General features: G+C 45.2%; 1 protein-coding gene and 1 pseudogene across 3 annotated transcripts in view; one reads left to right on the top strand and one right to left on the bottom strand.

Annotated features, from left to right (window-relative positions):
* DVL1 (dishevelled segment polarity protein 1) overlaps positions 1 to 21,899 on the top strand; it is a 940,598-nt gene that overhangs the window by 647,391 nt on the left and 271,308 nt on the right. The window lies entirely within an intron of this gene.
* On the bottom strand, positions 13,090 to 13,212 carry LOC138474962 (U4 spliceosomal RNA; annotated as a pseudogene).

Below are 21,899 nucleotides of genomic sequence, written 5' to 3'. Positions count from 1 at the left end.
ACTGATCCCCTCCGACCGCACTGCATGATGCATGCCGGGGGCATAATGCAGCACTCACTGATCCCCCGGCCCCACCGTACTGCACTATGGATGCCGGAGGCATAATGCAGCACTCACTGATCCCCCGGTCCGACCGACTGCACAATGCATGCCAGATGCATAATGCAGCACTCACTGATCCTCTGGCCCCAACGCAATGCACGATGCATGCCGGAGGCATAATGCAGCACTCACTGATCCCCCGGTCCCACCACACTGCACGATACATGCAAGAGGCATAATGCAGCACTCACTAATCCCCCGGTCCCACCGCACTGCACGATGCATGCCGGGGGCATAATGCAGCACTCACTGATCCCCTGGCCCCACTGCACTGCACGATGCATGCCAAAGGCATGATGCAGCACTCACTTATTCCCTGGCCCCCTCGCACTGCACAATGCATGCCAGAGGCATTATGCTGCACTCAATGATCCTCTGGCCCCACCGCACTGCACGAGGCATGCCAGAGGCATAATACAGCACTCACTGATCCCCTAGCCCCACTGCACTGCACGAGGCATGCCAGAGGCATATTGCAGCACTCACTGATCCCCTGGCCCCACCGCACTGAACGATGCATGCCAGAGGCATGATGCAGCACTCACTTATCCCCTGGACCCACCGCACTGCTCGAGGCATGCCAGAGGCATAATACAGCACTCACTGATCCCCCGGCTCCACTGCACTGCACAATGCATGCCAGAGGCATAATGCAGCACTCACTGAACCCCCGACCCTACCGCACTGCACGATGCATGCCGGAGGCATAATGCAGCAGTCACTGATCCCCCGGCCCCACCGCACTGCACAATGCATGCCAGAGGCATAATGCAGCAGTCACTGATCCCCCGGCTCCACCGCACTGCACAATTCATGCCAGAGGCATAATGCAGCACTCACTGAACCCCTGACCCCACCGCACTGCGTGATGCATGCCAGAGGCAAAATGCAGCATGAAGCTACTTTCTCAGCCAGTGATAAAATGCTTAGAAATAGTAATCATTCCTTTTGGAAAATATAGTTTGGAATAACTCAAAGTAGTCCACAGGTTGCAAACCTGTGAATGCCCGACTCAGAAATAAGCCTGACTACATTTGGAAAGTGTTTTCTGGCTAACATAATAACGATATCCAATATTTTTCCAATCTTTCACCTTTTTTTTTTTTTTTAAAGAGCCTTAATAACTTTAAGTGATATTAAGTGTGGAATCACATAAATTCTCCTTTGGATGAACAAACAAATAGATGACATTAGTCTAGAAGATGGCATTCCCTTCTGGCCAGCAATTGATACAAAAATGAAGGTACTGTTTGTTATGACCAAGAATGGCATGGTAAACTGAACGGTACCGGAATGTGTGAGGCGCTGAATGCCCCATTTAATTATTTCTTCTCAGTGCTTAAGAACGTTTTGTGTTAAATGTCTCAAAAGCTTAAAATGGCAGGTCTATAAAACGCAGGCTGGGTTAAGGTGTAGCTCATTACAGGAATGAAAGAGTAGCTCAGATTGAAAGCACCCTGGGTTTAACTCCCCCTGCTGCAGGTAGGTCACATGATGGAGTAGCGAAGCTCCTGGCATTCAGGCGTCTGTTGCACAGACATGCTCAACCCGAGGGACACAGGCTTCCTTCTTGGTGGGTGGCCTCCACCTTGCACCCTTGGGAGGTTGAGTCATTGAGTGCTGTTGAGAGATGCACTTGATACTGAACTTTCTAAGAAGACCACGGATCTTACCTGAATTTCCATCTATGGGACGGGCCTGGTGTATTTATCCACTCTTGTATTTACTTAGTTTCTGTTTCTGCCTTCAGACCAAGTGAACCACTCATCCACTGGTGATGGAGGTTTGTAACCGAGGAACACAAAAAAGACAGCAGTCAGCACCGATTGCAGGTTTCTTACAAATAACAACACAAAGCAACAAAAAAAAGCTGTTGTTGTTCCATTAGGTGATGTCGGGGAAATTCGTTCTGAAAAGCAGCAATTGTATGGTATCTGTTAAGATTTGGTAAAGTGCTGATGTCCTGTTGGCGCTGATAGCCCTCAACAGTCCAACTGGAGCAAAGGAAAAGTCAAGGCAGATTCCTACTAAGGACAGTGATCCGTAATGGGACATCAGCCATATTTCCACCGATTTCCAAAATCTAAGTTAAATGTCCATAAACTTTACTCAAGTTCATATCCAGAGTGTGGCTCCTTGGATAGGGAATGAACACCTTCCAAAAGTGACCTTGGAAGCTTCCGTAAGCACCTCTAGCCAATATGAATGAGAGCTGAGGGGTCAGGGTGGGAGAAGTGGTGACATTTTAAAGAAAACTGTGGCATCTGCCGGTGATGATGGGCTCAGTATGTCAAGCATGGGGTTACTTGTTACATGTGACCCCGGTGTGGACCCGGGGGAAGGGGCGGAGAGGGGTGGCAGTCACAGTAATGGGCATATGTACTTCTTTTAAGCGGCTTAGTTCTGAAATCTAGAAGATGTTTTTTAAATGGTCTGGGCTCAAGTTGCCAAATAATCATTTATAAAGATGTACAGTGTCTGGAAGTAGAGAATTCCAAACCAACACTACGTCCTCAGAAAAGCACTGGGTGTTAGTCTATTGGAATTCCTCAATTCTAGAGATGGGGTATATTTGCAAATCCAGTTGGATCCCTTTCCACAAACACAACAAGTGTACTAGTCAGAGAAATGTGTCTCTAAATCTTGCACAGATGCAAATTATGCTAGAGCGAATTTATCAGGATTGCCCCCAAGAATACCTAATGTTGAGGCTTCGCTCTCAGTGCTATGTCAGATGCACCAGCTCCCATGGCGGTAATGTGAAAAGGGTTTTATGTAGCTCATATCACTACTGTTATATTCCTTATGCACAAATGCATACATTCTGGCCTTGTATGCGTTATATTGGTACGGTAGTGAGAGGAGTAGGCAATCAGAGATGCCCGCCTTTTTACCCTCTCGTCATGGCCCTTTGTAAAAACATTGCTCACTCTATTGAAGGGAGGCACTTCTGCTTCCGTTCTGTACAGTAAAAAGAAAGATTAAAAACATATAGGACCAGTTTGGATATTTTACCTCCACAAGGTGGAGGTAAACATAGGTGTATTTTCTGCAAAATGTCCACCTAAAATACCACCGCCTGTATTCCCATGGAATACCACTGGTGTTATTTGATCAAACCCTGAATTGGGTGGATGGTAAAATCAATGGTAATTTCCAAAAAGTGACGGTTTTACGTTACGACCAAACTCTGAATGACCCCTCAAGCCTGCGATCGCTTTCCGTTGTCCCGTCCAGAGCACACTTCTCTTATGTGACCAACAAAAGACACACACATGCAAATCAGCACCAGATTCACATAAAGAGATGCAGTCACATGGACACAGATCCATCCTTCCACGTATATTTCACACTGTCACAAATACAGTCAAATACATTAATCCAGTCACGAAAAGCTGAAACACACACACACACACACACACACACACACACACAAACACACACACACGCACATACACCCTTAATTGAAAACACAAATAAATATAATAGGCCAATTCTGCTCCCTCTCCTCCAGGACCAAAGCCTATTCCCCTTGCAATTCTCTCTGCTTCTGTGAGATGAAATATACAGCCAGCTTTCCAAGAAAGTGCAACATGGCAGTGCAAAAAAAGCCACTCCCCCTCGCTGTCTTTTGCTCTGCATTGTCCAAATGCAGACCCCATAGCCACCATTACTAGTAAGACCCTAACTATGGCTTCTTATTGTGTCTGGCAGAGGCTGACTGGCACATCAAGGTGGACTACTGTCTAACTATAAGTCAGTGAAATGGACGGTGGTGAGGGGCAAGACCTGGGCTTGGTGTGATGGGCAATTAAAAGGCATGAGTGGCAAAGAATTGGTATCTGAGCATTGTGGACAAGGGAAGGCGGTGCATGCAAGATAAGGTGAGGTGGATCGAGTTAATAGTTAAGGGATGGAGCAAAAGGGGAATGGAGGTCTGAAAGTTAAGTGTAAGAAACAGGGGGGCATTTAGAATGTGCTGCAAAGGAAGGTTTATGGGTAAGGAAATGAGATGCAGATGCACATTTGTAATCGTAGGTCAGCAGGTTGATTGTTGCTGAGAGCTATGTGTGACCTGCATGCCCTGCACCCGATTCTGGGACTGACTTGACCCACTCTCTTTTTTCTGACTAAGTGATGCATACTTGCTTTAAGACCATGGGCCTCATTCCGAGTCAGGCGGTAAGGGTTAACGGTCACCGGAAACGAGACCGGTGCCGTTAAACCCTTACCGCCCTATTCCGAGTTCCCTTTGCGGGTTGGAACTTAACACCTGCTTTTTGCAGGCGTTAAAAAACCAACCCGTAAAGGGACCTTGGAGCTAATTACGGCACCGTAATTTACGGTGCTGTAATTAGCACCTTCCCCATTCCCATTGAGCCCTATGGGGCAAAAATGGGAATGGGGAAGGGCCCATGGTGAATGGGGAATTACCGACCCCGCCAACCTTGGAACGGGGCGGTTTTTCCACCATCCACCATGGCGGAGTCGGAAAGATAACGGCGTCAACCAAGGCGCTAACAGCGCCTTGGTTAACGCCAGGGTCGGAATGAGGCCCCATATGTTTCATTTGCTAGTTCTTTCATATTCTTTCAGGTTGCTTTATCATGTGACTTGGTGCTTTGAAAGTACACACCATTGTACAGACTAAGATTATAATTATAGTACGTTTTCATTATAATTTGTTTGCAGATGTATTCGCTCAGGATACAGATGATTAATAGGCATCCCCCTTGTAGAAACACGGGAGCTTTGAAAACCATATGTATTGAACAGTATCCTAGTTTAGCCCTTGAATAATAACTAATATCCAATATCGAATATGGAATAGGAGAACATTAAGTCTCCCCTGCTTTCTGAATTGGAAGCCCTGGAAATAGGAAGGAAGACAGGGTTAAAATCCTCACCTTCCACATTTCATACATGATGTGATCCTAAGCAAAACACTTTTCATAACTGTGCCTTATTTTCCTTAACTATCTGCAGAGAAAGCCTCACTCATATGGGTTTAAAACTCTATAGCATTACACTATGAATAATTATAATTTAACCATTGTATGTTAAGCATACTGGTGAGGAGGCAGGATGACAAGTGAGGTTCTTATGTTGTGGGGTTGAGTACACAGGGTACAGGCATGTTTTTTTTTGTTGTGGGCTGGGTAGGCAGGATGCCAGGTATCAGTTTTCCCATTGCACCAATCATATTTTCCTTGTGGAATACGTTTACATCTTGGTAAGTGGGAGAATTTCCAGGTATCTAGGTCTTTAAAAAAAACCACAAACATAACTGAAAAATATGTTGCATAAAAGGAAAGTAGTGTCAATAATGTCTACTATATATACTTGAGAATGTGTTGGGGCGGGGGGAGTTTGGTATTAGGTTTACTTGTTCTGGAGGTTGGGGCTTCTGCACTGTGGGCTTGGGCCATTGCACTACGGGCCAGAAATGTAAACTTGCCCCCCAGGCCAAATGTTGCCAGTCAGTGGTAAAAGTGTACCATAAAAACTAGTGGAACTGTGACCCAAGGGTTGCAGCCAGGCTGGTTGACAGCCGATTGAGTTGAAACTAATTTCAGTTTACCTGTAACTGCAATTGGGCGGTAAAGATGAGAAGTGTAATCTAACTTCAAAAAGAACCATTCCAGAATGGGAAAAATAGTTGCAAACAGTAGCGGAACTGTTAACAGTAAAAAATGAAAGTAGTGGAACTCCGCTCCCGACCGTTCCTGCTCACTTCGACCACTGTTTCCAGTCCTCCTACAAACATGGACCCTCCTTCGCCTTCCTGTAAACACAGTTTTTAAACATAGAAGAGATACTGGCACGTTGTTGTGCACCAATGATCGCAAGAAAAGGCCCTGAGAATTTAGAAATCTAACCCCATTATAGTTTTTGTGTGAATTACAGCATTTGTTTTGTAGACTCGCTATATAATAAGTATACATATTTTTAAATATTAAAATGCCAGTATTATTCATTCTTTAATGTTCTGATGTTTACTTTTTTTTGTCAGCTTTTAGGACCACATTGGCCCTCATTACAACCCCGGCGGAAATCAATGGCGCTATTAGCACCATGGTTGCTGCCGGTATTGTAAGGAGTCCACCAATGGTAAATGGGGAAATACCGCTCCATTCCAAGGTTGGCGGGGTGGTAATTCCCCATTTACCATTGGCCCTTCCCCATTCCCATTTTCGCCCCATAGGGCTCAATGGGACTGGAGAAGGTGGTAATTACGGTACCGCAAATTGCGGTACCGTAATTACCTCGGAAGTCCCTTTGCGGGTCCCTACTTTAACGGCTGGTCCAGACCAGCCATTAAGGTCGGGAGCCGCAAAGGGACCTCGTAATCAGGCATTAAGGGTTTAACGGCGCCGACACCTTTTACGGCACCGTTAAACCCTTAACGCCAGGGTCGTAATGTCCCCCATTGTCCTTCTTCACAGGTGATAATGTGTGGAACTCCAGTCCTTGGGCTGAATTCACACCAGGTTTTGGGGATATCCATAAAAATGACATTTGTATTCAATAAAGCTTAATGGGAATTATTTACCTGACGTGATTGGACCCTCGAAGGGGCGGAGTTCAACACCACTGGGTGGATTTTCTTCTTGTTTAACCACACACAGTGCTTACTTTGTGGGGTGTTTGCCAGGACACAGCCCTGGCACTTATTTTTAAACCCCAGTACTTATTGGGCCTCATTACACGGATGGCGGTAGGGATTTACCGGTGGGAATGGGGCAGAAATGGGAATGGGGATGGGCAATGGCGGAAGGGGGATTTACCGCCCCTCCAACCTTGGAATGGGGCGGTAAATCCCCTTTCCGCCAAGGCGGTGCCGGTATTTTACCGGCATGAGCCATGGCGCTAATAGCTAATAGCGCCATGGCTCACCGCCTACCGTGTAATGAGGCCCATTGTCTCAGACTCACTTTAAGTATGAAGTGGTGTCCATCAACCACAATGAGCAGGTGTGAGCTGTAGTGTGCACCCAAATATGTCAACACTGAGGGGAGCAGCTATGGATGCTGGCAGCAGTGGTGTCCACCTGCAATGTCACAGGAGTGCTAGAAAATATTTGGTCACTGGCCACACACTCGGTATTCATGTATTACTCAGATGGCAAGCCCTAGCCCTCCTCCACTGCCCGGAGATCTTCCGCTCTGTGCCCGTGCTTGACCATCCTTTGCAATGATTCAGTGCTGTGGGTGCCATGCACTGACCCCAGCTGAGCCCTGGACACTGACAGCCCAGGCCTGCAGCTCCCAGTGGGGGAAGGGAGAGGGAGGGGGCTATGCTGGCAGATGGGGCTGCAGTGCTTGTCGTGAGTTTGATGCACAGCTTTGGAAGTGCCTCTGCGCCTCTGCGCCTCAGGGCAGGACCCTCGGGCTTGTTGATTAAAGTTAAAAGGGAGGGCACACTTTAGCCTCCTCCACTACCCGAGATCCTGAAAGCTAAGCCAGATTGCCAAGCTTTTGTCTGGCTGTCCCAAAGGAATCCATCTTGCCCTGGCCAGGAAATAGGATACAACTCAGCAGAAGGCTTCAAGGGGTCATTAGTAGGACGGGGAGAGGGGTCCTAATGCCCTTCCCATATGGACGGGGGCAGTTTACCCCCAACACATTGTCCTTCTATCTGTTGGGGTTGTGTCAGAAAACCCAAAGTGGTGCAAACATAGTGTTACTTCCAGAAACATTTCCCAAAAAAGTTACAGTGGAATACGATGTATTCCCATGATCGTGTACACGTTGCACCGCCTGCTGTGACCCATGGAATGCGCAGCCACCTGTGAATAGGGGCACGAGCCATGTGTCAATCATGGTTCTCTGTGATTATAGTGAAAAAGATTCAACAAATACCAGTGTGTTGAATTTATTTTTTCTTTAATTCAATTTGACCGCAAATATATGTGGGGGAAGACCCCCGCACCAACCCCCACTTCCTCATAACTTAATTATCATGATTACCCACCCCCAACCTCCACATAGATTTTCAGGCAAATACGGAGAAAAAAAATTGGCGAATTCGTATTAGACAAATTCTTCCACGATGTAACCTCCTTATCCCAACAATCGTGTCACCATGCTTGCGCGGTACTGTCACAATAGGTGTCCGGTCAAAGGTTCGAATCCAAAAGGATCGAATGCCATAGGACCGAGTCAATAGGACCTAAAACCAAAGGGTTGAATTTTTTTTTTAAATATATATTTTTTGGGGGTTTCCGTATAGGAAAAAAAAGTGGTTTTTACCACAAAAAAGTGGGTTTTGGGGGGGACCCCCCCAAAAAAAATCGAATCTTTTGTTTTCGGTCCTTTTGATTCGACCCTTTTGTCATTCGATCCTTTTCATTCGAACCTTTGACCTATAACCGTCACAATACCCATGCACCGCAGTGCCAACAACGACTGAAGTACAAAATAGCCGCACAGTGTCACCCTGAACCTCCTCTGGCAAGAGGCGCATGCCCGTGTAAGTGGGGAATCTGAGAATTTCACCCCAGACTCCAACAAAATCTATCGCTATGCTCATTTTCAATAACAAACGTCTGCCTTCTAGCCTCAAAGGTTTCAAACAATCCCATACGTTTCAATTATATTTGACCAGATTGGGAATCCTCCCTTTCACCGATCGATAATCTGAAGTATGGCCCTGACACTGATGTAGCCTGGTGTGCAGTGATTTTAGCGAAAACTTTTTAGTAGAGTCAATTTTACCGGAAAAATACAGATTAAAAAAAAATATATATATATATATATATATATGGGGGCTAAGGGGTTAAAACAGGTGGGGAGGGCTTGGGGGTAAAAAACATGGGGTAACGGGGTTTGGGGGATGAGCCACCCAAATAAAAAATATGAAATAATTGGTGTTTTTTTGATAAAATTCGGCAAAAAATTGCCTCTACTAAAATGCTTTAGCTAACATCACATAGAACCATGCAGCCCAGTCACGTGCCCATGAGGAGCACTCATTTCCTCCGTGATTTTTCCATAAAGGAATCCATTCTTCTTGGATGATTTACCTGTAATAACTTTGACCTATGTTTGACTTGTTCCCAGACAGAGACTGTACACTTCACAGAAAAGTTAACAGGAGTAAGTCCAATTTACTCCTGGAAAGAGAATCGTAGCTCAGGAGTAAGTCACTGTTTGTGGGAGTAAACTTTTTTGCGAAGCAAATCTTTTCCCTACATGAGCAACTCAGAGATATCCCGGGTAACTTCTTTGCAAATCGACCCCTTTGAGTCTATTTCACACACTCATTTAATGCTCACAAATATATGTATTGTCCTGTGTCATATGGATTTTAAAAAAAATTATAATAAGGGGTAAGTTAGTGATTGCTTAAGGAGGACAAGGTTCGTGGGGTAGCTGTCGATTTGTGGACAAGGTTAATTTGCTCAATGGTGTTTCTAAGAGGTCATCTTTCAAACGGCGACGCCTGTGCAAGCAAATGGCCGCCTGGTTCCTTTGGATTGTTTACCTTGTGTGCTGAATTGCACAGAGGTACTTCTTCTTAATACTGTGCAATTATTCGAGGAGAAAACCCGATGGAAAGGAGCCTTGCATGTGCGCCAACTCGTGCAAACGGCAACGAAATCCATCCTGGGTGAAATGGTCCCCAGAGAATTGACCGCACTTCTCCCAGCACAGTGTCTCGGTCGGTCGCTCTGATACAATCTCTCGGACACAAACGCCTGTGTGTGGATGCCACAGGCGGCAGGTTGTGTGGTGCCCGGTACAAGTGTCCGGTATTTCGCGAACAAAGCGGCTTCAATGTGGACAATAAAGCGGAGGTTTCGGTTTCCTGGGATCCCGAAAGGTACAATGATTGCCTGGCTGATCTGAGCTGGGAAACACGAGCTCCGCCTGGAGCAGGGCAAGCGTGAGGGGCACGACACTGCTCCCAAACCCTTCTGCCCTCTGTGCAGCGACTCTCTCTGCGCTGGGACAGACCCCATTCTGCATGCTCTGCTCCGGCGATTGCGCGGAAAGGGACATACCTTGGCCCCCACACAGGGCGAGGAGCATTGCACTGGGGTTCCTTCCACATGGCCATCAAGAGCTTTAGTTCCAAAAATGTAAACTTTGAGCACCAAATACTCCCTATACTTTGCTGTGCCTTAAATTCAAAAAAGGTTTTATTTACTTATTTATTTTTATATTATAGAAGCACGTGGAGCCCCTAGGCATCTAGGCGCTAGTTACAGACAAGATGCATTTGATGGGAACAGTAGTAGTTAGTTGAACAAGCAGGTCTTGCATTTTTTTCAGGAACCGTGCGTTTGAGGGTTCAGATTTAAGGAAGAGTGGTAGGTTGTTCCAGAGGCTTGCTGCCACCACCGGGAAGCTCAACCCGACAGCTCGTTTGCGTCTTAATCGTGGTATGACGAGGCAGTAGCTGTAGGTGGGCCTCAAGGGTCTGATATGTGGTGAGTCTTTGGGATAGATATATATGGTCATCGCTTGACAGGCAACAATGTGTGATAGAGAGAATTTTACATTTAATTATATCTCGGACCAGGAGCCAATCGACAGATCTTCTAGCTTCAGAGAGGTGGTCATGCTTATTCAGGTGCAATGCAGAGAGCATTGTTCTGGGTCAATTGGAGCCTGTTTAAGTTTTTTGGGGAGATGCCCCAGAACAAGACATTAAAGCAGTCCAACTTTGATCCCACAAGAGCACGGGCGACTGTGAGATGATTATCTGAAGTTAGGAATGGTTTACTAGCTTGGATGCGCTTCTTGGCATAGGCTGCTGAGGAGGCGATGAGGTTGATTTGATGGGACACATTGAGCGCAACAGCAAGGTGGACGCCGAGAGTTTTTACCGTAGAGGAGATGGGGATCTTATAGCCATCGATGTCAAAGAAGCAAAAGGAAGGGTCAAGTTTTGCGATGCGGGCTGATGTGCCAAATAGCAGAAGCTCTGTTTTCTCATCGTTCAAGCAGAGACTATGCAGGGACATCCAAGTTTGAATAATTTCCTAAATGTTATTCACCTTAGTGGAGCCCTACCTATTTTCCCCTGAGAGGGGGGTGACGATTTGGGTGTCGCCAGCATAGTTTGTGATGAGACTACCAGAGAGTAAAGGTGGTCAAAAAGCCGTTTTGTGTAGATATTATACAGGGTAGGTGAGACCCTGACTAACATTACTCCGGACCCTCAGTGCATTAGATGTGCTTTGAGTGCAGGGCAAGCGGGCAGCGTCATGGGGATCAGTGGAATTTCGTTCACAGGGCTGGCTGGAATCTTAAGAAAGCTTCCTTGTGGAATAATATTTACATGATTGCCTGGAACCCCAATACCAGTTCATTGTGGAACTATGTATCAAGGAGTGCTTGGAAAGGCTTATGGCAGATTTGGGTTACCAGGACAGCCTAGAACCCCATTAAATGCTACCGGCCGCTCCAAGTAAAACTGCAGTGTCCCACATCAATGCTCAGGGACCTTCCAAATAAATCATTGAGCAGTTTTGCTCGGGGGGGGGGGGGTATGCCGGTTCTGACTTGTGATGTACTGGGAAACTGGTGTCCTTATTCCATGCGTTATGGTACCTGCAATGGGCCCCCTTTCCGCCTCATGCTTTGCCTAAAATGCTAAACTAAGACATAAAATGATTTACGGAAGGTTTAGAATGAATCTACCGTCTGGCATTGCTTGAGGCGACCTCCCATGCCTCGTTTTTACCATGTCTGCAGCACTGCAGAAGGGGATCAGACACATGAAAATCAGTCTGGGTTCTGCCACCAATGGCAGCAGCCCAGCCCAAACATCTAGGCCACGCCCCTTCTGTAGGCAGTCAGCAAGGGACTCAATTCCCCACAGGGCATGTGGGTAGGAGTTTAGGTTTTAAAGTCCTAGCATTTGATCAAACAATTTTCCCCAGTGTGTCAGTGGCTCTCGTCAATTACTTCTCTTTAGGATCCAAGCAGCTCTCACCAAGTGCTTATTTCCAGGGTTCCAGTGCCTCTCTCCAAGCGCTTCTTTTGAGGATTTCAGATCCTCGTCAAGTGATTTTTCCCTGGCGTGTCAGCACCTATCCTCAAGGGCTTTTCTTTATGATTCAAGCACCTCTCTTCGAGCACTCCTATTCAGAGTCTTAGGGCTTCCCATCAAGCACCTCTCATCGAGCGCACCTCTTCAGGGCCTCAGAACCTCTCATCATGTGCTTCTTCTCAGAGCTCTTGGTGTCCCCTTCCCGCTCAGCCTACATTTCTGGTGACCCCCAGCTTAACTCTCCTTCTTTCCTCTGTTTACAGCGTTGCTCTCCTTACTTCCCAAAATGGTTCTCTTGTCAAATGCTGTGGCTGATGTTTCCACCTTCAGCTTAAATTAATGTTCTAATTACTTAGTAAAACCCCTCCCTCAGTGTAACCGATAATGGTGGTTTATCCCAGTTTCAATTACACAATTTCACATTTTGTTTTCCCCTTTGGAAGGCCAATGAATCAGTTAATCCCTCTGTGTGGTGTTGGCTTAACTATGGAGTAGTAAGCCGCTCGCACTTGTCGTGAGGCGTTGATGTCTGCGTCTGCACCCAAGCCTATGTATCATGAGGGTATGTATGGTCTCTGCTCTTCCTTTCGAGCTCTGGAGTATATTTTACACATCATTTGGCTGTGGCATTGTCCTCTTGCCAAAATGAGTCTGCAACCCACTTCACCTCGATAGCCAACATGGCGTTGGTCCTCCTTGATGTCATAGCACCATCTTCAGGCGTTTTCACAGTCCCAAAACACAACTCTTGCAGATTCCTTCACAATAATGCTAAGCTGCCACGCATTGGCTAGTCCTGTAACACTTTCCATGAGTGACTTTCCATGTCAATGACTATTGTCAGAAACTCTGTGTCCAGCAGAGTAGTGCAATACTCTGTTTGTGTTATGAGCTGGACACATCAGGGATCAAAATTAAGGTGGATAAGCAGGCGCTGAAAGCAGCCCTTGGTGTTCAGCATTAACCAGTGACTAGGAGCTACCGCTGGGGAACCAGGAGCTAGAACATAGTGGTTTGAAAATCTTTTTTTTTGTTAAAAAAAACTTTAAGCAATAATTGTGCCTCGGTTAAACCTCATGAGCTACGATACTGCCACTGCGCAAAGCTAGCGGTTTGCAAATCTAACTTCCACATAAGATGCAAAAGTTTAATTTCGCCCATAATTTAGGACCCCTTTATGCTGTAAATGTTTTAAATGCTGTAAAGATGCACCCTAATGTTTATAGATTGTCCCAAACGCACAGAGTTAAATTCACATAGCTGTGCGTGTTCGACATTAACCGGCCTGGGAAGGCAAAAGTAGCTCCAGGTAGCTGTTGGTATCAAGCCCATCAGACTCTTCATGGCTACAGAAAGGAGCCAAATAGTTCACATCTTCCCTCAATTTCTCACCCTGCACTCTATCCGCTCAATCAACAACACTCAGCAGAAGCTGCCTCCATTGGTTCCATCAGGACGGTGTGTTTTTGTGGAATTATTTAAAGCTGCCACAGGGCTTCAGTTAATACCGTCATACAGCATGATGATGAGGATTCCGGTGCCCCGATCTTGATATCCCTTCTGCACAGATTTTGCTGAAGTGCCAGGGGTTCTTTTCCGTTATGCATGCCATTGAGAGGAACTGCTTTGCTTTTCATCTCACAATAACTCAAAACTACCTAACAAATAGAGTTTAAAAATTGGCACCATCTGTAATTCTACATCCTTCAAAATTGTGGAACCCTAAACAAGGAAGGTCCTTTGGGGATGCAACATTGATGGTTGGGGATTTCACATTGTTCAAGTGGCATTGAGAAGTAAGAACTAATAAAGCCATAATCTTGTATTACGCCTCAAGAAGGCTTGATCCCTACTGAACCATTCTAAAACATTTTGGTTTCGAAGATACCAGAAGCTTTGCAGGAAGGGTCTGCTCTGAAGGGTGCAGACTGAGGCCAGGTGCAGGGCTTCAAGGCTTCACGTCTGCTAGGCTAAATGTTAAGGGTATTTATAACGTGCATCATCACCATTGGAGTTGGACCCCAGGCGCTCTGGCGGCTCTGTAAACAAGAATGGGGAAGGGGTTTGGTTAGTCGGGAGAAGAGGGAGGAGGAGAGAGAGAGAGAGAGAGGTGGTGTGCTGTTGACGGCTTCAGCTCGAATGCACCATGTGCTGCGCTTTGGTGTTAGTATTGGACCGGGGCGCGACCACGTGTGCTGTTGGTGTTGTTTATGCGTTGTTAGTTTATTGTTGATGCAGTGTGGTGAAGTTCGTGTGGTTTGCTGGGTGAGAGTTGGTTGTGTGAATTTTTGGGTGAGTTAGGTATGCAGAGATTTGAAGATATGGTTAGTGGGGTGAGAATCTTGGTTGTGGCAAATCTTGTTTGTTTTAAATTATATTACTATTGGTGGGATTAGTTGCTATTATTCTTTCTTGACGGTCTTACTGTAGAGGGTTTTAGTGCAGTGCACTCCCTGTTGTATTCTAATGAACTCTGTGTAGTGTTGTATTCTAATGAACAATGTATAGTGAGATTGGTGTGTCTATTCTCCTTCTTGGGTGTCAGAGCAGGAGTTGTAGTGTCCTCATTCCCTACTATCTATGTGAATTAGTCTGCTGGAACTTCGGGTGTGGTACAGGCCGGGGTGCTATGGATGAGTTATCTAAGTGCTTCTGTCTTGGTCTGTATGTGTTCAGTCTTTAGTGTCCTCCTTTTATGGCTATCTCTCATTATGTCTTATGGTATGTTGTGGAGTGCATTCCTTGGATTCTGTTAGTGTTCGGGTGTTTGGTGGGGCCCGGGATAGGTATCTTTGTTCAGCGTTGTTTAGCGGTGTGGCTGTTCTTGTGGGTGGTCTTCAAATTACGCATTGAAGAGCCAGAATTTGAGCAGTTTCTTGAATGCTAGTTGGTTTCTTGTGTTCCGTATATTCTTCGGTAGGTCATTTCAGGTTTTCGGTGCCTGGTGAGAGAAAGAGGATCCTCCAAGTTTTCTTCTGTTGTAGGGTTTCATTTCCAAGCGGATGTCGTTGCTTGATCTGAGCGTTCTTGTCGGCTGGCATAGGCGTAATTTATCTCACAGGAATTCTGTGCCTTAGTTATATATTGCTCTGTGCATGATGCACATTGATTTGAATTTTCTTCATTGTTTTATTGGTAGCCAGTGTAGTATTATTAGCGCGGGTGCGATGTGTTCTCTTCAGGGTAGTTTGAGAAGGAGTCTGGCTGCTTGTATGTGTAGTTTTTTTAGAAGTCGTTCAGGCATATCCAGGTATGGCTATTGGCATAATCTACTCTGGACATGACCAGAGCGATGATGGTAAGTGTTTTGTTGGCGATTGACAGGAACGCTAGGTCCTTTTTGCCGCTCGCAGGAGAAAGAAGCATTTCTTGAGTAGAGCATTTACTTGTGGCTCTACAGTGAGATTGTTGTCCATCAGGACCCTCAGGCTAGAGGAAAAAGCTGGTAGACAGCACATTTACAGATGTCTGCATCAGAAAAAGTGAGCGTATATTGCTTGTTACAGATGTGAAACAGGCATTCAATTCACATTAGCATTGCTTTTGAAGGGAGCAATGTTTGAATCTGAGGAGAGAAATATTGGTTTTCCTTGTGGCCATCTGATGAAGTCGCACAATTTTAAATGCTGATGCACGGCTCCATCTCAGCATATTATGTTCAGTAGGTCCAATAAAATCTATTACAACTTGGATGTTTGTGACAAATGATATTCCTGAAGGTTTTCATTGAAGGAACCATACCTCAGACTCCACACCCAGTGTTTCTGTGTGTGTGCGTGCATGTGTATGCGCTTGTATGCATGTGTGTGGGTGCGCGCATGCACGCTTGCATTCACTTCACACATTATTCAGACCCTGGTAACACCGGATCCACTCGGAAGGGAGGAAGGAGGGCACAACAGACTCGAGTAACCCTGCAGAGGAAATGTGTGAACAGCCTCCACTAATACTCAAGGTGCAGAGTCCCCAAATGTGTATTTGTTTCTACTACTGAACCTTTTCTTTTGTAGAGTAGCAATGGTGATATCTAGTGTGCTATTTTGCACTCTTTATCAGAGGAGGTTGATTGTGAAAGTAAGTAATTAATAGTCACTTGTCCCATTGCACCTACCACTTCATTGCTGTCCCAGTGTGCAGACTTCTCCGATGTGCATTATGGGCTGAGACCTGGAATATCCAGACCTAAGTCCTCATTACTTTTGTGCAATATGTAAATAGAGTGCACATGGACAATAATCCACATGAAGAGGAATCACATGCCATTTGAAGGACTGGGGAGTATCCACTGCAGAGGAACACTAAAGGGTCGTATCCACCGTAGAGGAACACTAAAGGGTTGTCATATCCAGCGCAGAGGAATACTAAAGGGTCATATCCACCGCAGAGGAACTAAAGGGTTGTATCCACCGCAGAGGAACACTAAAGGGTCGTATGTACTGCAGAGGAACACTGAAGGGTCATATCCACCGCAGATGAACACTTAAGGGTCCACAATGACTACAAATAGACATTCTTTCAATTCACAGTGTAATGTCTGTAATAAGTACCTACCTGAATGCTTAATGTGCACGTGCTGTGAACCGGATATTGATCAGCTGGTGTCAAGTCAGTATGGCATCAGATCAAAAAAGCAAGGAACGCAAAATCGGAATAGCTACTGTGGAACAAAAAAATCTCAGAAGGGCCCATACGCTTTCATGGTAGTCTGAGCAGGAGTCTGGCCACTGCATTTTGTATACGTTGTAGTTTCTTTAGTAGGCGTTTCAGCATTCCAAGGTGTAGGTTGTTGGCGTAGTCTAATCTGGACAGGATGGGGGAGATAATGGTGAGTGACTTATGGGTGAAGGAAAGGGACGGTAGGATTCTTTTTACTGTGAGGAAGAAACATTTCTTGATTATTGCATTTACTTGTGGTTCTAGAGTTAGTTTGTTGTCCATCAGGACTCCAGGTTTTTCTGCTGTTTTTGACACTGTCAGTGCTGTTCCTAGTTCTGTCGGCCATGGGATGTAGTGTTTGTTTTCCCTGTTTTTCAGTATACCATTATTTCTGTTTTGCCTGGGTTGGGTTTGAGGCTGTTTGTGTTCATACAACCATAAAGTTCTTGTAGACAATCTTCCAGCATTGTGTTTTCTTCATGTGTGCCTTGTGTTTTGTCGATGATGTATGTGTCATCAGCGAAGTTGTAGCATGTGAAGCTGTGTCTTTTAATGAGCTTCATTAGTGGAGTCAGCTAGATGTTGAAGAGCAGTGGAGATAAGCATGATCCTTGTGGTACTCCACAGGTGGTTTCCATTGAAGTGGATTCAAAAGGTTTAATCCAGACGGTTTCTGTTCTATCTGTTGGGAGTTATTTGATCCAGAGTAGTGCTACGTTGGTGATTCCTATTTCTTCCAGTCTCTTGATGAGAATGTCATGGTTGACTGTGTCTAATACTGCAGAGAGGTTGAGGAGTATCAGGGCTGGGCTTGTGTCAGAGTCTGCATTTGTCTTTAGATCGTCCCAGATTGAGAGGAGTGCCATTTCCCTTCCTCCCACAGGTCCGAAACCAGCTTGTGCCTGGTCCAGCAGTTGGTGTTTTTCTATGTGTTCTTGTGTTATTCCATAGACGTCGGTTTCGAGTAGTTTTGCTGGGTAGGGGTGTTTGAGATTGGTCTGTAGTTGGAGAGGTCTTCCACATTGCCTGTTGTGTCCTTGAGGAGTGGTTTAATGTACGCTCATTTGAAATTTCGCAGTAGTTTTCCTGTTGAGCATGATAGGTTGAAGAGGTCTCTGTAGTACTCCAGAGGTGTGTCTTGTGCGAGGATTGATTTGTGTATGTCTGGAGGGCAGGGGTCCATTGGGGGCCGTGCTTTGTTGCTATTTCTTACCAGCTTGACGAATGTCTCTGCTATTTGTGGGAAGCTTTGGAGTGTGTTCTGATGATCCTCGGTTGGGAGGGTGGGTCTTGTGGTTAGGTTGACCGGTCTGCTTTGTATGATTTAGTAGATGGTGCTGATTTTGTTTTTGAAGTGGTCCGCAAGGTCATTGCATAGTTTCAATGAGCGTACCGGTATGTTGTTGCAGCCAAGGGGGTTCCTCATTTTGTTTATGATATTGAACAGTTATTTTTGGGTGTTTGCGGCTTTTGTTATATGGTTGTCATATCATTTCTTTTTGGCCTTATGGATTTCCTTTTTGTATGAACAGATTTGTCGTTAAAATTGTGATTTTTTTGCCTGGTCGTCTTTACTGCTCCATTCTAGTTACAGCTTCTTGTTTTTCCTTTCCATTGCGCTGAGGAGCAGAGTAAATAATGTTGCCGTTGCTCTCTTGCACGATGGGGTGAAAGGTTTTTCCTTGGAGATATTGTCAATTGTTCCGGTGATCCATTTATGAAGTAGTTGTGTTCTTCTGTTGAGGTTGACTTGGGTCAGGTTCGTGGTTGGTGGTTTTGTCATTTCGAGTTGTTCTACTAAGTTGCGAGCTTTGATGGTCCTCCAGTTTCTTTTCATGATAGTTTGTAGTTTGTTGGGTTGTTTGGTTGCTTTCATTGGTAGCATGATCACGAATGGAATGATGTGGAGATCGCTCCAGAGGATCTGTATTGGTGGTGCCGTGGTGAGGAGGTTTTTGTTGGCGAAGATTACATCAAGTGTGTGTCCTGCCGTGTGTGTTGTTCCTTTGACCAACTGATGTAGTTCCATTGTCTTCAGTTGTTTGGCTAGTGATTTTTGTGAGTCAGCGGTTTCTACTTCTAACCAGATTCCCTGAGGATTATCAGGTGTTCCTCCTTGATAGCTAAATTGGTGATGGCTTCTGTGAGGGTGTCCACGAAAGTCGCATCGTATGTCGGTGGTTTGTAAACCAGAATTAATTTGATGCTTGTTTTGGTGTTCACTGTCAGGTGAAGGATTAGAGATTCACAGTTTTTGATGTTTAGTGGTTCTTTTGTTTTAATTTTCAGGTGTTCCATATATGCTATTGTACGTCCTCCTCCTATTTTGTCTTTCCTGTTTGTCTGTGAGCACTTGAAGTTGTCAGGGAGGCAGTAGTGTAGTGTGATGTTGTAGTTGTCATCTAGCCATGTTTCTGTGTGAATAGGATGTTGATACCTTTGTCACACAGTATGTCATATATCTCTGTGGCATGATTGGACAATAATCTTGCATTGATTAAGGTTGCAGTGGATCCTTTCGGTGTGGTTTAGTTTATTTTTTAACATTGTTTTGTCTTGTGGTTGTTCTGTTGGTCTGCTTCCATGTTACTGTCAGGATGTGATGGGAGCTGCGCGGAGTTTGCCTTGTCGTTGAAGCGGTCTGTTAAATTAATTATTGGGTTGCTGGTTTCTTCTGCTTCTTCTATGTTTTATTGTAGTTGGTGGCGGTGTCCTTGTGTTTTTGTGATATAAGGGGTGAGGGCGTTGGTTTGTTCTTTTTTCTCCTTGGCATTTCTCTTCTTTTTCTATGTGGTTCCAGTATGTGCTTGGCGCGTCTACCGATGACAGTGGTGTTGAGATGTTGTGGTGTGTGGTCAGTTGTGAGGTACAGTGTTAGATATAGTGACTTTTCTCTTCTCATGATCTTTGTTCTGTTGGCCGCATAGTTTGTAGGGGTGTGTTCTGTATTCATGGCAGTTTCTACTGGAAGAGGGTGTGGTTCCATTTGGTTTGTTCCTTGTTCTGTTTTTCTTTGGTGTCATCCTGTTCAGTGTCTTGGCATGTTATGGTCCTTAGCGGTAAGTTGGTTTGGGGGTTGGAGTGTCGGTAACAGGGGCAGTAGCCCGTCTGTGGGGCTTAGCAGGGTTTGGATTTTGGCATTCTTATCTTCATCCGTTGTGATTATTGGTATAACAGTGTACTCCCGGCAGCCTTGCAACTTTATACCTGGGTTATAATTCGGAGATGGTGATGATAGTGGGTGGCTCCTGTTGGGGGATTGACTAGGGTATCCTTATTCTGTGTTAGTAATAAGTTGGAGGTGGTAGAGGGTTCCTGGCTTGATGTGATGCTAAGGGTGTGGGCAATTTGCTGGGCGTGTCAAGGGGGCTGGCCAAGTTGTGGGTTAGCGTCTTGCTGTTCTTCTTTCCTATGGACTGTGGGCCTAAATGGGGTGGTGTCAGATTCTAAGCGTTGCAGAAAGAGCTATGCAGTTGGCGTTCGTTCAATTATTTTCACTGGGTTACTGGAAGTTTTCTGGTTACTGTGAGGTTTTCACAACATGGCAGTCGAGGAGAAAAACACACCTAGATTTGAGTTTCCTGGATAGTGGGAGAAAGGCTTAGGTTTCACAACATGGTAGCCGAGGAGGAAAACACACCTAGATTTCATTTTTCCTGGATAGTGGGTCCTGGGTAAAGAGGCTGTCAGTTTTGAAATCTAGAATCCTATAAGTTCTCGGCCCCCTCCATACTCTTCTCCACCTGCCCTGAACTTTCCCCCATCCACCTGTGATCTCTTTTCCTCCATCCTGGGCTCACCTACCATGTTCTTAGTCAAGTATTCACTAATTCCCAATCTCATTCACTTGTTCATCCATCCTGATTCTCACTTGTCACTCACCCTCACATTTTAATGCATCTGCCACACTCACACACATTGATCCATGCTTACATGCATATTAAATCATGTAAGCATCCATTACACACATTTAACACATTTCATTGTATCTGTCCATACATACTCCTGCTATCAGTTGCCCTTAAACTTTCAAAGAACTTCAACATGTTTAATTCACCCCGCCAGCACCATAGCCTTACTCGTGTATCATAATCATTAATTGACACATCTTCCCTCATTCTCATCAATTCTCACATTCATATTAATTCTTTCACCCTCTGTTTGCATTCCCCTCTACACTTCCCCCATTAGCCCGAGTGTATCTGTGTGCTTGAACACATAAACATGTTTCCTCATGCAACAGCCAAAACTATCGGCTTTGTCAATGTTTGGTGTCAGCCCCAATTGTACGTGTCATGTGTTTGTTCATGTTAAAATACTCACAACACCCAGAACCTGCTACTGTACTTAATCTGTTGCTAGTAGTGGCTGCAAAGTGTACAGAGCATTCAGATAAAATGTCTAGGAGGTTGAAAGGGGTGGCACTGAACGGTACCCACCCAAATCAATGCGGCCGTTCCACCGCATTTTTCTTGCATCATTTTTTTAAGGGGGGCGTCCTGGGTAAGGGTATGTTTTATCTTTAATTTTTAAGGCAGTTAGGGTTTGGGGAAGGGTTGGGATGTAGACTAGGGATATGGAGGCTTGCCCTCTGTAACAATTGCTGCAAAAAATGTGGTATTTTTATTATTATCATGTTTTTCATTGAGCGCAGACCGAGGTTCAAGGAAGCAATGGGGCGCTTTGAGAGGCATACAACAGTACAGATGCATAACAGAGCGCTTTATAGAGGTATACAACTGTACAGATGCCTAACGAAGTGCTTTACAGAGGTATACAACAGTACAGATGCATAACCGAGTGCTTTACATAGGCCTACAACAGTACAGATGCATAACGGAGCGCTTTACAGAGGCATACAACAGTACAGATGCATAACAGAGCGCTTTACAGAGGTATACAACTGTACAGATGCCTAACGAAGTGCTTTACAGAGGTATACAACAGTACAGATGCATAACCGAGTGCTTTACATAGGCCAACAACAGTACAGATGCATAACAGAGCGCTTTACAGAGGCATACAACAGTACATATGCATAATGGAGCACTTTATAGAGGTATACAACAGTACAGATGCATAACAAAGTGCTTTACAGAGGTATATAACAGTACAGATGCATAATGGAGCACTTTACA

Source organism: Ambystoma mexicanum, chromosome 8 (genome assembly GCF_040938575.1).
Source record: "Ambystoma mexicanum isolate Mex_15411 chromosome 8, UKY_AmexF1_1, whole genome shotgun sequence".
In the NCBI taxonomy this organism is placed as follows: Eukaryota; Metazoa; Chordata; class Amphibia; order Caudata; family Ambystomatidae; genus Ambystoma; species Ambystoma mexicanum.
This window is presented reverse-complemented; position numbering and strand designations above follow the sequence as displayed.